This window comes from Zootoca vivipara, chromosome 2 (genome assembly GCF_965207765.1).
Source record: "Zootoca vivipara chromosome 2, rZooViv2.hap1.1, whole genome shotgun sequence".
NCBI classification, from domain to species: Eukaryota; Metazoa; Chordata; class Lepidosauria; order Squamata; family Lacertidae; genus Zootoca; species Zootoca vivipara.
Window position 1 is genome coordinate 33,131,892 of NC_142584.1, and position 13,593 is coordinate 33,145,484.

Below are 13,593 nucleotides of genomic sequence, written 5' to 3' on the forward strand. Positions count from 1 at the left end.
GCTGGGTTTCCACAGCCACTCTGGGCGGCTCCCAACAGAATATTAAAAGCACGATAAAACATCAAATATTAAAAGCTTCCCTAAACCTTGGTTGCCTTCAGATATCTTCTAAAAGTCAGGTAGTTGTTTATTTCCTTGACATCTGGTGTGAGGCATTCCACAGGGCTGGCACCAATACCGAGAAGGCCCTCTCTGCCTGGTTCCTTGTAACTTTGCTTCTCGCAGTCAGGGAACCACCAGAAGGCCCTTGGAGCTGGACCTCAGTGTCTGGTGTCCGATGGGGGTGGAGACGCTCCTTCAGGTATGCTGGACTACAACTCCCATCATCCCACACCAGTGGCCATGGTGGCCGAGGCTGATGGGATTTTGAGGCCAACAACATCTGGAGGGCTTTATGGGTAATCCAACGGCTTTATGGGTAATCCAACTGTAGGGGATGGCTCCTCAAACCAAAGACACTGCAGAGGGGTGTGTTTGTAAAAATCCCCGACAGCTGCCTCAGAACTGTCCGAGACAGTGTCAGAAAAACAGTGCACTGAGAGTTTCTAGTTTGGAACTAATTGAAACCGAGCCTTGGGGTGGGGTCAGCTTAAGTGGCTGTCTGGGGATCTGCTGCCTGCCATAGGAGTGACTGTGTGCTTCTACGGTGCTTTACTTGTACATTTGCAACTAAAAAAAAAAAAAGAGAAGATCATCCAAAGAGGAAAACGAAATCCTTTAGCGCTGTCCCTAGAACTTCTCGTTGCACAGGGACGCAGGGAACAAGCACCATACAGTGGTGCCTCGCTAGACAAATGCCCTGTAAGACGAATTTTTCGCTTAATGAAGAGATTTTTCGAGCGGAGGTTGCCTCGTTAGACGAATTCGTTTTGTGAAAAATTTGTCTAGCGAATCGTGGTTTCCCATAGGAATGCATTGAAATTCAATTAATGCGTTCCTATGGGCAAATAATAATAATTTTTTTCAATGCATTCCTATGTGATTCGCTAGATGAATTTTTCGCAAAACGAATTGACTCACAGAACAAATTAAATTTGTCTTGCGAGGCACCACTGTATTGTTAAAGAATTCAGTTGCTATCTAAGGAAAACCGAGTTAAACATATACTTTGTCTAAAAGGTTTTTTTTGGTTCAAAGCCCCCAACCATCTCTTTGTATTTGAGAAAACACAAAAGCCCCAGCTGACACTTTTTGAGAGAGCTGTGCCACACTGTATACAGCAAAGGCCCAGTTCTCCCCCCCCCTCTCTCTCTATAATGCAACAGGGACATGGCTAAAACCATTCTTCCTGCCATCTAGTTCTGTTCCGTTTTTGTCTGGAGAGGTGGCTTTTTTAGATGGTGGAGCATACTACTGCATGAGCCCCTTTCCATAGCCTGAAGTGGTACAGCCCAGGTGCAGGTTTGTCACAGTTTTATCACTGGCATCAACTTCCCACTTTTTGCTCTAATTACCAGCTTTATTCCTCCCTGTCCAACAGCATTCAGGGTTACAGCAACATGCCACAGCTAGCAGCCACTTCCCGCCCTTCTCAAATATATTCTGTCAAGCAGGTGCCAAGCCAAGAATTGAATCAGCTCCAAAAACAAAAGAAAAACAGGACAGGGGCCAATCCTTGGAATGGGAAGCAGGAAAATTCTGAAGAAAAACCCTACCTACCCTCTTAGCCTCGCCCCAAGGAATACATGGGGAATCCCTGCCTACTGGAGAAGTTTCATTCAACAAGTCCCAACACAGCTCTCTCCGAAGCCTACCCAGGCAGCACCTGTTTGCACTGTTTGGTAGCCAGAAGGCTTAAGGGCAATTATAGGGTGGCATTCCTTATTCATGATGGCCCAAGGACAAGGATGTTTCAGAGCATCACATTACCATAAGCAGCGAAGGGAGAGTATATTATTTTGAGCTGGAAACACATAATAAGAGGGAACAAAACCAACAATTCTAGGAAACAGCCAGTGAAAGCTGCCGTTGAACAGAACCCACTTACATTATGGAGCTAAATTAGCTGGTAGGTTTACATTACACCTGTGTGCATGTGCACATAACACAAATATGTTTATGTATGCATGTGCAATAAAAATATTACACATATTACACATGTTTGAGACAAGAGTCTCAAACATGTCTGGGCAAAACTCAAAAGTGTGTATACAAGTACGGTACGACGAGCCCCACCCTCACAAATGCAGTAATAGGCAATGAAACAAATTAGCAGAACAGAGATAGGATGATTGCCACAAGTTATTGCCATTGTGAATAATCTCTGTGCTTGTAAACATTTTGGCTTTATGCAGATGTGGCACAATGTTATTGAAGGATTTAAAAGAAGAAACCCAGGACCTTGATATTTGATACTATGATTTTAAATAAATAAAAACTGACCAAGGTGAACCCTCCAGAATTAAAGCAAAGACTGTGCTGCTGCAAACTTCACGGTGATCACAACATTGAATTGTGTAATTAAATGAAAGTTTGTTTTTGTTTTCAATATCCTTCTCCATTTTTTGGTACAGTACTCCAACTGCACTTTCCAATGGAGTACTGTACCAGGGCAGAGCAGAGCAGGACAGGACAGGACAGGGGTGGGGGAGGAACACACTCTTGATTTCCAGCATAAAGGAAAAAAATAGAGATATGAATTACAGTGGTGCCTCACTAGACGAATTTAATTCGTTCCACGGGTCTTTTCTTATAATGAAAAATTCGTCTAGCGAATCCCATAGGAATGCATTGATTTTTTTTTTGCCCATAGGAACGCATTAATTGAATTTCAATGCATTCCTATGGGAAACCGTGATTCGCTAGACGAATTTTTCATAAAATGAATTCGTCTAGCGAGGCAACCTCCGCTAGAAAAAAACCTTTCGTTAAGCGGAAATTTCGTTAAGCAGGGCATTCGTTAAGCGAGGCACCACTGTAGTGACTTCCTTGTCCTGTAAAAAGGGACAGCACAAACTAGGAGGGACAGCATTTCATTCTCGGCTACCCAAAAGACAAAATATGTACCATATTAAAATACACACAGCAGGTGGCATTTCAAGAGAGACTCAGCAAAGTTCCTTTAAACAGGAAGATGTGACCAAGTAAAAATAGGCGGTGCAGGTCCTGTGTGAGTGCCTGGAGGCGGTTGGAGGGTGGATGGCGGCTAACAGATTGAGGTTGAATCCTGACAAGACAGAAGTACTGTTTGCGGGGGACAGGAGGCGGGCAGGTGTGGAGGACTCCCTGGTTCTGAATGGGGTAACTGTGCCCCTGAAGGACCAGGTGCGCAGCCTGGGAGTCATTCTGGACTCACAGCTCTCCATGGAGGCGCAGGTCAATTCTGTGTCCAGGGCAGCTGTCTATCAGCTCCATCTGGTACGCAGGCTGAGACCCTACCTGCCTGCAGACTGTCTCGCCAGAGTGGTGCATGCTCTAGTTATCTCCCACTTGGACTACTGCAATGCGCTCTACATGGGGCTACCTTTGAAGGTGACCCGGAAACTACAACTAATCCAGAATGCGGCAGCTAGACTGGTGACTGGGAGCGGCCGCCGAGACCACATAACACCGGTCTTGAAAGATCTACATTGCCTCCCAGTACGTTTCCGAGCACAGTTCAAAGTGTTGGTGCTGACCTTTAAAGCCCTAAATGGCCTCGGTCCAGTATACCTGAAGGAGCGTCTCCACCCCCATTATTCTGCCCGGACACTGAGGTCCAGTACTGAGGACCTTCTGGCGGTTCCCTCGTTGCGAGAAGCCAAGTTGCAGGGAACCAGGCAGAGGGCCTTCTTGGTGGTGGCACCCGCCCTGTGGAACGCCCTCCCATCAGATGTCAAAGAGAAAAACAGCTACCAGATTTTTAGAAGACACCTGAAGGCAGCGAGGCTTTTAATGTTTAATAGATTATTTTATTTCATTTTTCTGTTGGAAGCCGCCCAGAGTGGCTGGGGAAACCCAGCCAGATGGGCGGGGTATAAATTATTATTATTATTTGTGAGGGACAAGGGATACAGGGAAGTCCCTCCCATCTTAAGTTCCAGCCCATCCCCAAGCGCTGGAGAGAGTAAGGAGAGCTCTGCCTCCAGCGGAGAGTCAGGAAGTGGTGTCCGAGGCTCAGGCAAGGTTGTGGAGCCCATGCCGCAGGTGGGACAGGAAGTTGGACGCACGGGGGGGAGGCCAATCCCCCCAACTCCCGAATTGCGACGCAAACGTAGGGGGAAGAGGTTGGGTCTGCCAAAGCTTTGGTGCTGGAAGAAAACGCGCCAATCGCCATTCGGAGGTTCTGACACCTCACCTTAAGGATGCATTTTTACTGCTCTGAACACTGTAAATAATCAGCACTTAATAAAAGCCTTAAAAGACCATGCTGGAGTCGTTACTCTAGAGTAGCCATATCAGGCCCTCTGACATTATTATTATATTAAATATCATATATTCTTAATTTGGTTAGGACAGTGGTACCTCGAATTACAAACACCTCAGGTTACAAACTCCTCTAACCTGGAAGAGTTACCTCGACTTGAGAACTTTGCCCCAAGATGAGAACGGAAATCGTGTGCCGGCGACGCAGCAGCAGCAACAAGAGGCCCCATTAGCAAAAGCACGCCTCTAGTTAAGAACAGTTTCAGGTTAAGAACGGACCTCCGGAACAAATTAAGTTCGTAACTAGAGGTACCACTGTACTAGAAAGCCTTGCCTTTCAAAACTCCCAAGAGAAATGCCAGACACTGAAGTAACTTTTGGGCTGGGTGCTTCACAACTGCCTAACAACAGACCTCTATGCAGCCTTGCCCCAACAAGAGAAGATGATACCTGTGCTTAACTCCCTAAAGCAGCCCAAGACATCAAGGCTGCCACTATCCAATACTGGACCCTCTGCCCAGGAGAGACGCGTGGCTCAGGCGCACTGCAGGCCCTGCGGTGAGTGCCACCCGGGGCAGCCCGCACCTACCGCACCTCCTTCCTCCACCCCTGCCTCTGCCCAGACCACTTAACTTGGATCTCCTTCATCTTCTTACCTCAAGATCTTCCTCCAAACTCTGCTTTTCAAGAATATGTTCCTTGATCAGATACAGTTTCTACAGTGAAGGCCTCCCCACTCTCCTTACAAAATGGAATCCTGATACGAAATGGCTCAGATTTATGTTCTCAAAGCGTGATAGGGAAGCATAAGGGTTAAAAGCCATGAAAATAAGGCCAGAAAAACAACAACCCTGGTTTTGCATGACTAGGGACTTTCCCTGAGAGATTGATTGTTTTATTTTGATGGAGTACACCTGGTAAGCTTCGGCGCACTTTTAAGAAAAGCCGTTTCTAAAATCCTCTGGGGGACAGGACACTGGGTGGCAGCCAACTTTAGTTGTACTCCAAGTCGCAGCGCTGAAATTAATGGACATGACTTAGGTCCATTAGTTTTAATGCATTTACAACCCACTGCAACCAAAACGAGCAGCTAGCAACAATAACTTGGGGGAAAGCTTTAGGACACTTTTGACAACTTATTTGGATACTTCTTTTATTTCCAAGCCCATAGCAAGTGGCTATTGTCTAGGCCCAATCACTAGGAGGTCTAAGTTTGCATATGAAACCAACACCTGCAAGTCACAAAAACCAAGTTCAAAATGAAGTTCAAAACTGGCTGCCACCTGCGGGACACATCAATGAGAGCTGTGGCACAGAATAAAAATAGCAATAACATGGCTCTTAGAAATTTTTTAGCAACAGAATATTAAGACCTCAGCCTAGAAGTCTCTCTAATGAGCTAGGAAACTGTGTGGAAGCGAGTATACTATGAACCAGAAGACAGAAGTGAGGGAGGCTAGATGAGCAGTGATGAAGGTGAGTTTCACAGATAAGTTTTCAACTAACAAAAATCATTTATACAGGGTATCTAATAATCCAGACACCATAGAAACAACAAAGAATATATCAAATCAAATCAGTCATTGTTTTAGAACCAGCTGCACAGAGTTGAATGTAGGGTCCCAAAATAAATTGTATAATCCCAGCAGACGCCAATTGGAGAGACTAGGATCCCAATGCCCAAATAAAACAAGATAAAGAAGTTCAGCTTAATATTGCTGTCAAAACCTGGTGTTATGATGGAGACCAGTGCCTCTTGCCAACAGAGGCAATAAATTTTAATCCTAGCTTGCTACTCCTGGTGCCCAGAAATAATAATAGTAATAACAAAACTCTGCCTGTCTTGTCAGTTTTAAATGGATGGTCATGCCTGCTCATTGCTGGTACTGAGGTCCAAATGCTGGAGCTTCCATCTGGCACCAGGGGACTGAAGACTTGTTTGAACACATTGAGGCAGGTTCTATTGTCCCCTTTCAGCAACAGACATTCTTTCTTTGACAACTGGCAGGCTGCAAAACCATCTCCACAAAGAGAAGGAGCCAAGTTTATTTATTTATTTTAAACTCAGTGTATGTTTTGCATACAACCGACCCTTGCCTCAGTTTGCTTGCATGAATGTTTGAACATACTGTATGACAAATGCTGGAAAAGAATTCACACTTTTTTATCGGACCAAATGAGAATGCCTCATTGTGGCTTCTCAGGATATATTCCTTGTAGCTTCTAAAACTAAAAAGGAAAAGGAAAAAAACCACTGAAGTTGAAAACCCAAATGAAAAAGTAGGCAAGGTAATAAAGATATCCTTCAGAAAATAAGGTTTTCGGGGAGGACTTTGAGGAAAGAACTGGGTTTTACACATTCAGGGTTTAAACTGGAATATTTGGAACAAAGGTTTCACTTGAACCACATTAACCATGGGAGGTTGGGAAACTCGACTGAAGAAGGAGGTAGGATTCCTTCCTTACTGCCATTCCAAGTGTTGAAAATGAGGCAGAATTGTCACATGTTATTCAAAAGCTGTTAGCATTTTGCTACCTGAAGTGGAGCAGCAAAAGTGCCCCTTCCCTGCAAGCCAAGGTGTGCATTATCTGAAACCAAGCCAAGTTATTTTGGTACCCCAGACAGAAAATCCCACAAGTGTCTCTCCCCCGCCCTGACAGTAAAAACACAACACCACAGCAAGATAGCCAACCATTTACTACTGCCTTTTCATGGCACCCAAAATCAGCCGCCTGAAGTGGCCACTTTACTCTATCTAATGTCCCACAAAAGCTCCTTCCCTTCCCAACATAGGTCATCGCAAACCACAGTTAAATACAGTCAGCACAAAGAATTGACCTTTTTAAAAAATGGTCACTGACAACAGCTATTTCTGGAAGAATGAAATGTAGGAAGTGAACTCACATACATTCATCACTGTTGTGCAATATGTCCGCAGCTGGTTTCAAAGAACTCCTTCTTGCCCAATGTCCTTTCCTATCAAGCGTCTCCTTGTCACCCAGGCGTCATCACCAAGGTCCTATTCCCGATGATAACACACTATCTGGGCCGCAGCAAGGCAGCAAGGGAGGCTCATCAAAGAAGGCTTTCAAATGCATATAGAGGTTTCTTCTTTTCTTCCAGGAAAGGGGGGGGGGGAACCCATTCATTTGCAAGTTTCAGTGTGGTTAAATTTGTGGTAGTGGTGTCAGCGCTAGTGTTTCAACACCCTCCTCCCAAGACTGTGTATGTACACTTCTGGACACAGCAGTGTAGAAAACACACAAGTGGGCAGGAACTATCCAATAAGAGAGAGAAGCTTCCTACCACAGTGTTGCAAAAGAAATTGGCAAGACTGAGCGACATAAGTCTTTCTGGGCTCATGGAAAGGCCAACAAGGAGGAATGATGGAGAGAACACCAGTTTCTAAGCAGACCTGCCTGTTCTTCTTGGACTGAAGCAAGAAGCACAATTCCAGAAACTATTCCATGGCAAGCACGAGGATACGAAATGTCTGCATTGCTGGTAGTGGCTCAAAGACTGCCAAGCCATGGCAATTCCACTGTTGCCCCAGTCTGCAGTGCAGACACACTCCCGTTTTAGGAGGACCATTTCTTATTACAGGAGGAAGAGAGAAACCAAATAGAAGAAGGGTGGACAAGCCTCCTGAAAAATGGGAAAACTTTTAATAATATATTAAATTGCTCAGCACGTTTCAGAGGAACCTTCCTTAGAGACACAAGAATTCAGTTTGTTGTTATTCTGGTAAGGCAAAATTGCTCAGCTAATTGAATTCTTATGCCCCCAATGAAGGTTTGCACTGAAACATTAAGGTTCTCTATTTTATTTTTCAGTACCATTTTGAGGGTTGCCATACCCAGCTCTTATTAAAGAACATTACAGCCACAAAGAGGACTCTATTCTCAGTGAACTCCAATCCGATACTCCCAAGACAGTGATGGTTTTATGCTTCTGAAGAGAATCTTGTGACAATGTCAAGGTCTCACTAATTCCTCCTCATCAGTAGGTATATTTTACACACATAAAGAGTTTTAACTTCTATCAACATTTAATTATTTTTAAATGGTTGTCCTCTCTGTTTTCAGCTATTCCTATTATTATCTGTAAGCCACCTCAAATCCCTGTTAGGGAAATACAAATATCTAATAATTATGTTAATGCCCTACTAGAATGCTGTCTGTTCCAAAATGCAGCTGGCAGCAACATGTTTGCTTAGCCACTACCATCGCCTCACCCCCTGCTTCTGGTTACTGCAAAAACAAGACACAGCAGGAAATAGCAAAGAGATAGGATGAGAAAGATGACGGAGACATGGGAGTGGGAAGGAAAAGGTCCGAAACAACCCAGGCAAGGCCCAAGTACAGCAGAAGGCTCATGGGTGTGGGGTGTGGGAGGCAAGAAATGAGACTGGCATACAGTGGTGCCTCGCTAGACAAATGCCCTGTAAGAGGAATTTTTCGCTTAACGAATAGGTTTTGTGATTGGAGGTTGTCTCGCAAGACGACGAGGTTTTTTATGGCCACCGCTTCATCTTGCGAAGCGTGGCCATAAAAACCTCCAATCACAAAACCTAGCGAAAGGGGCATTTGTCTAGCAAAAGGGGAACCAGCTGTATCAAGGAAAGAAGGCAAAGGAAGATCAGCTGAGAGGCGCCGACAGCTGTCAGCGCCTCTCAGCTGATCTTCCTTTGCCTTCTTCCCTCGTTGCAGCTGGTTCCCCTTTGTGTTCCGCTGGTCTCTGCAAGTTGCCGCAAACAGTGAGGGGCAACCGGCGGAACATTAGCGTGGGAAGACGGCACTTTGACGTGCTTTCGAACTGCTAGGTTGGCAGGAGCAGGGACCGAGCAATGGGAGCTCACCCCGTCGTGGGGATTCAAACTGCCAACCTTCTGATCGGCAACCCCTAGGCTCTGTGGTTTAACTCACAGCGCCACCCGCTTATGTCTAACTTTGCCCTAATCAACAGAAGCCATGCCCCAAAGGACAGCACATAAATGGATCCAAGAGGGAGCAGGAGGGAACCACACCAGGACAGAAGCGCCATCAAAGTAATGGACTCTTTGAGGGAATCCCAAACAGAAAGCACTATATAGAGACGATCTAGCACTGAGGTGGGGAACCTTTTTCAGACTAAGGACCACATGGCGGCGGTGAAGGCATATGCCAGTGATTTATGGGCTGTGGCTGCTGAGGAGGCCAGAGACCATCTTGGCTGTGAGTTCTGGAAGACCGGCTCCCTGCCTTGCAGGCCTTTTCCCACTGGCCTTGGAGGCTAGGGCCCTGACTGACTGCAGCTACAACAGAAGCGGGGGTATTGTTTGGGGGTTTTTTTGGGGGGCGGCGGATGGAGGAGGCTGTTGCTGTTGTATTTTTGTATCTTTATTTCAAACCTTGTTTTGATTTATGTAGAAATTGTTCGGTTTGGTTGTGTATTTTGAAAGTTTCATTGATTGCTTACAACTACTTTCGTTACGTTGTGGTTACGTATTTGTTTCATGTTGTAAGCCGCCTTGAGCATGGTTTGAACTGTGGAAAGGCAGCGTGCAAATAAAAATTATGTATGTGGGGCCAGAGGCAGAAGAGGTCAGCGCTATAAATGCAAGCTTTATCTGTGCACTCAGTGGGGAAGTTCCTTAACACACACACACACTCATACGCCTCCATCCTCCACCCAGGAAAGCAAACAGATTTCTCAGATTCCAAGGACCCATTCTAGCCAAGGAGGGTGAAAAGAAGGGCTGGAGGGAGGGGCACGGCTCAGAGGGGTTTATCACTTGACTCCAGAGAGAGGCCTGGAGGACAACAATTGCCCTCTGGACCTGAGGCTCCCCATTGCTTCCCTAAAACAGGTAAGAACCATAAAATTGTAGAGTTGGAAGGGACCATGAGGGTCATCGAGACCACCCTCCTGCAATGCAGGAATATTTTGCTCAATGTGAGGCTTGAACTCGCAACCCTGAGATTAAGAGTTTCATGCTCTACTGACTGAGCTATCCAGCAGCTGCAGAACAAAAAACATCTTTTCTCCCTGGACTCCAACTATTTGTAACCTGGAAGGTTACACCGTCCTAACCTACTTACATTTAATGCGGGTTTGGGGGGGGGGGAGAACAAGCTCATGCCTTTGCTTCACATTAAGAAAAGGAACAGAACATGGAGGTGGTGAGTGAATCAGCCGAGGAAGAAATTTTAATGAGGCCCAGTGGTGTGCAATACAAGGAAATGTTTTCATGGGAATCTGCCGCCACGCCAGAGTATTTTGAAAAGTCTTCTCTTACAGGACAGGCAGCACATTTTCAAGTTTAGACATACCTGCATGTTTTCAATGTCAATTCTCAAGTTATTATCAAAGGGTCAAGTTCAAAATAATAAAAAAAGACTAGTAAAGCTACAGGATACAATGAAAAATTGATACTGTTAACTGAAGTTCTAGATAAAAAATACACACCACCAGTGTTTTCTTCTTGCTGCAGCTTCAAACATCTCGGCACAAGTTACAAACATAACACAAAGATCACTGGAAATGGTTTCTGCAAAATGATTTGCGCCACCAACAGCCAAAGCATGCAATCTAGCACGATGGCTATTAGCTATGATGGCTCTGCTCTGCTTTCACAACTGGAGGCAAGAATACTTCTGCATTCCAATTGCTGGAAACCGGCAGAAGGGAGACTGCTCTTGTTCTTGAATCCTGCTTGCAGGTTTCCCACGGGCATCTAACTTGCCATTGTGAGAACAGGATGCTGAACTATGTGAGCCCCTGGGCCTGATCCAACAGGCTCTTATGATGTTCTAAACGAGGACTTCCAACAGCAGATGCAGTTCAATAACACCGAATTGAGTTCCATAACACCTGGAGGGCACCACGTTGGCGACCCCTGCTCTACCCCCATTCCTGTGGTGATTAGGGATAAGAAACTCACCGGAGGAGCTCACATCTTATGACTGCAGCACGGCTAAGCTGCTCCCCACAGCTTATGCTCAATATCCGCCTGTTCTGCACTCTTGACTCGAAAACTAGGCAATTGAAGAGTGCGGTGCATATGTGTCAAAAGACCTTAGCAAGGCATTTGCTTTTTAAATGTCCTGTCATAACCTACAGTGCAAAGAAGTCAGGAAGAATGCCATCACTACTAACCCCAACCTAGGCAGAAAAGGGAAGTAGGGGGCTGCCTGTGTAGACACAAAACCAAGTGTGATTGTGTTAGTAAGATCTTCTTCTTTGGCGATCACTCGTAGCTGAGTAAGATGACCCATGTTTAAGCCATGTAAATTCCCACCAGCGTTGGACCCTTCCCTAGGGCAACCTCATGCTAAGAAGTGGTTTGCTGCACAGCAAGCAGTTTCACCCCATACAGCCCAGTCAGGCTTGGAAATGCAGAAGTCAGAGTGATTGGTCTTAGGACCTCAAAGTCTTACCAGGAAACTGCCTTCCTCTTCTCACTGTTAAGGGTGGTGCAGAGAAGAAGAAAAAACAGGTCACAACTAGTATGAGAAGCATTGCAAGATGACCACTCTCCACTTTCTGAGCAACATGTAAGAAAGACTCAGCAGATTTGTAAAGTAAAGGTAAAGGTAAAGGGACCCCTGACCATTAGGTCCAGTCGTGACCAACTCTGGGGTTGCGGCGCTCATCTCTCGTTATTGGCTGAGGAAGCCAGCATACAGCTTTCCAGGTCATGTGGCCAGCATGACAAAGCTGCTTCTGGCGAACCAGAGCAGCACATGGAAACACCGTTTACCTTCCCGCTGTAGCGGTACCTATTTATCTACTTGCACTATGAGGTGCTTTCGAACTGCTAGGTTGGCAGGAGCAGGGACCGAGCAACGGGAGCTCACCCCGTCGCGAGGATTCGAACCGCTGACCTTCTGATTGGCAAGCCCTAGGCTCCAGGGCCGTCTCTAGGGGTAGGCTGGGTGGCGCGGGGCGCCAGGGCGCCGGGTCGGCAGGGGGGCGCTGCACGGCAAAGCCGCGCGGAAACCACACTGTGCCCGCCCACCAGGTGCGGGAAGAAACGGGGCAGGGGCGCCGGAGCGATCCACGCACCACGGCGCCCGACCTGCTTAAGACGGCCCTGCTAGGCTCTGTGGTTTAACCCACATGGAGGATAAGGGAAGGGGGAGAGAGAAAATTTTGAAACCTTGTGCTCCAAATAATGCACACTAATTTAATCTGAAATCAGTATATCACTATTGATAAAAATGAAAACAAAACCCTGCAGCCTTTTCACACAAGGAAATGGAAAAAGAAGCAGTATCTGTTGCAATGTTGGGAAATCATGGTCCTCCAGACGTTGTACTACAACTCCCATCATCCCTGACCCTTGGAGTCTAATACCTGAAGGGCCACTGGTTCCCCATCTGTGATCTAGGTTACATTGATACCATACATTTAAATCACATGGCTTCTTCCAAAGAATCCTGGGAACTGTAGTTTGTTGAGGGTGCTCTGGGAGGGATGAATTACAGTTCCCAAGATTCTTAAGAGGAAGCCATGTGCTTTCAAACTACCTTAAATGTGCTTTAAACTTGACCCTGATCAAACTAGGAAGAATGCAGACCAGAGTTTCAGAGTATTCTAAACAATCCCAAAGTACCTTTCTATTTGGGAAAGTAAAGAAAAAGCTGCACCATAAAAATTGACCAGAATCTGGATTAGACCCTGCCATCAATTCAGCACATATAAAAATAGTTTAGACAAAAATAGCACTCAGGCCCTGTGTTTTGTAGTGACATGTTGGTTCCATTTAACGACATTTTCTAGGACAGAAGAATTCCATACACATTGAGCAGCCACATTGGAATTAACACACACATGCTCAACAGAATGATATAGCTGACTACTGATACTGCCCAAGCAGGACAAGGCAGTATCATTCTGCACCAGTTCCCAGGATACAACTGATAAAACAATTATTAACGTCATAGTTCTTTTTTGGTTTCCTTTAGTTTGCATTTTGTTCCACATGTATTCACAGGATGGGGAAGTTCTCCCCATTGCTTCCTCACAGCAGAAAAACCTCTAAGAGAGTTCCATGCATATATATATATATATATATATATATATATATATATATATATATAGTAATTTAAAATCAGTGTTAGGGGTCTGGCATATTTTTAGATTTCTAAAAGACAATACACAACCAACACTCCTGAAAGAGAGGGGAATGAAACCTCCCTTGGCACCTAGGTAGAATTTTGACTATGTTATGGGGACGCGGGTGGCGCTGTGGGTTAAACCACAGA

General features: G+C 45.5%; 1 protein-coding gene across 3 annotated transcripts in view; it reads right to left on the reverse strand.

Annotated features, from left to right (window-relative positions):
* The window catches only part of RHBDF2 (rhomboid 5 homolog 2), a 61,642-nt gene that overhangs the window by 27,807 nt on the left and 20,242 nt on the right, over positions 1–13,593 (reverse strand). The window contains exon 1 of one of the 3 annotated variants that reach the window (XM_088661595.1): positions 7,254–7,441. The exons of the other annotated variants lie outside the window; for them this stretch is intronic. The gene's annotated coding sequence lies outside the window, so the exon portion shown is untranslated. Of the gene's footprint in view, positions 1–7,253; positions 7,442–13,593 lie in introns of those variants that run through there. 3 annotated transcript variants of the gene reach the window in all.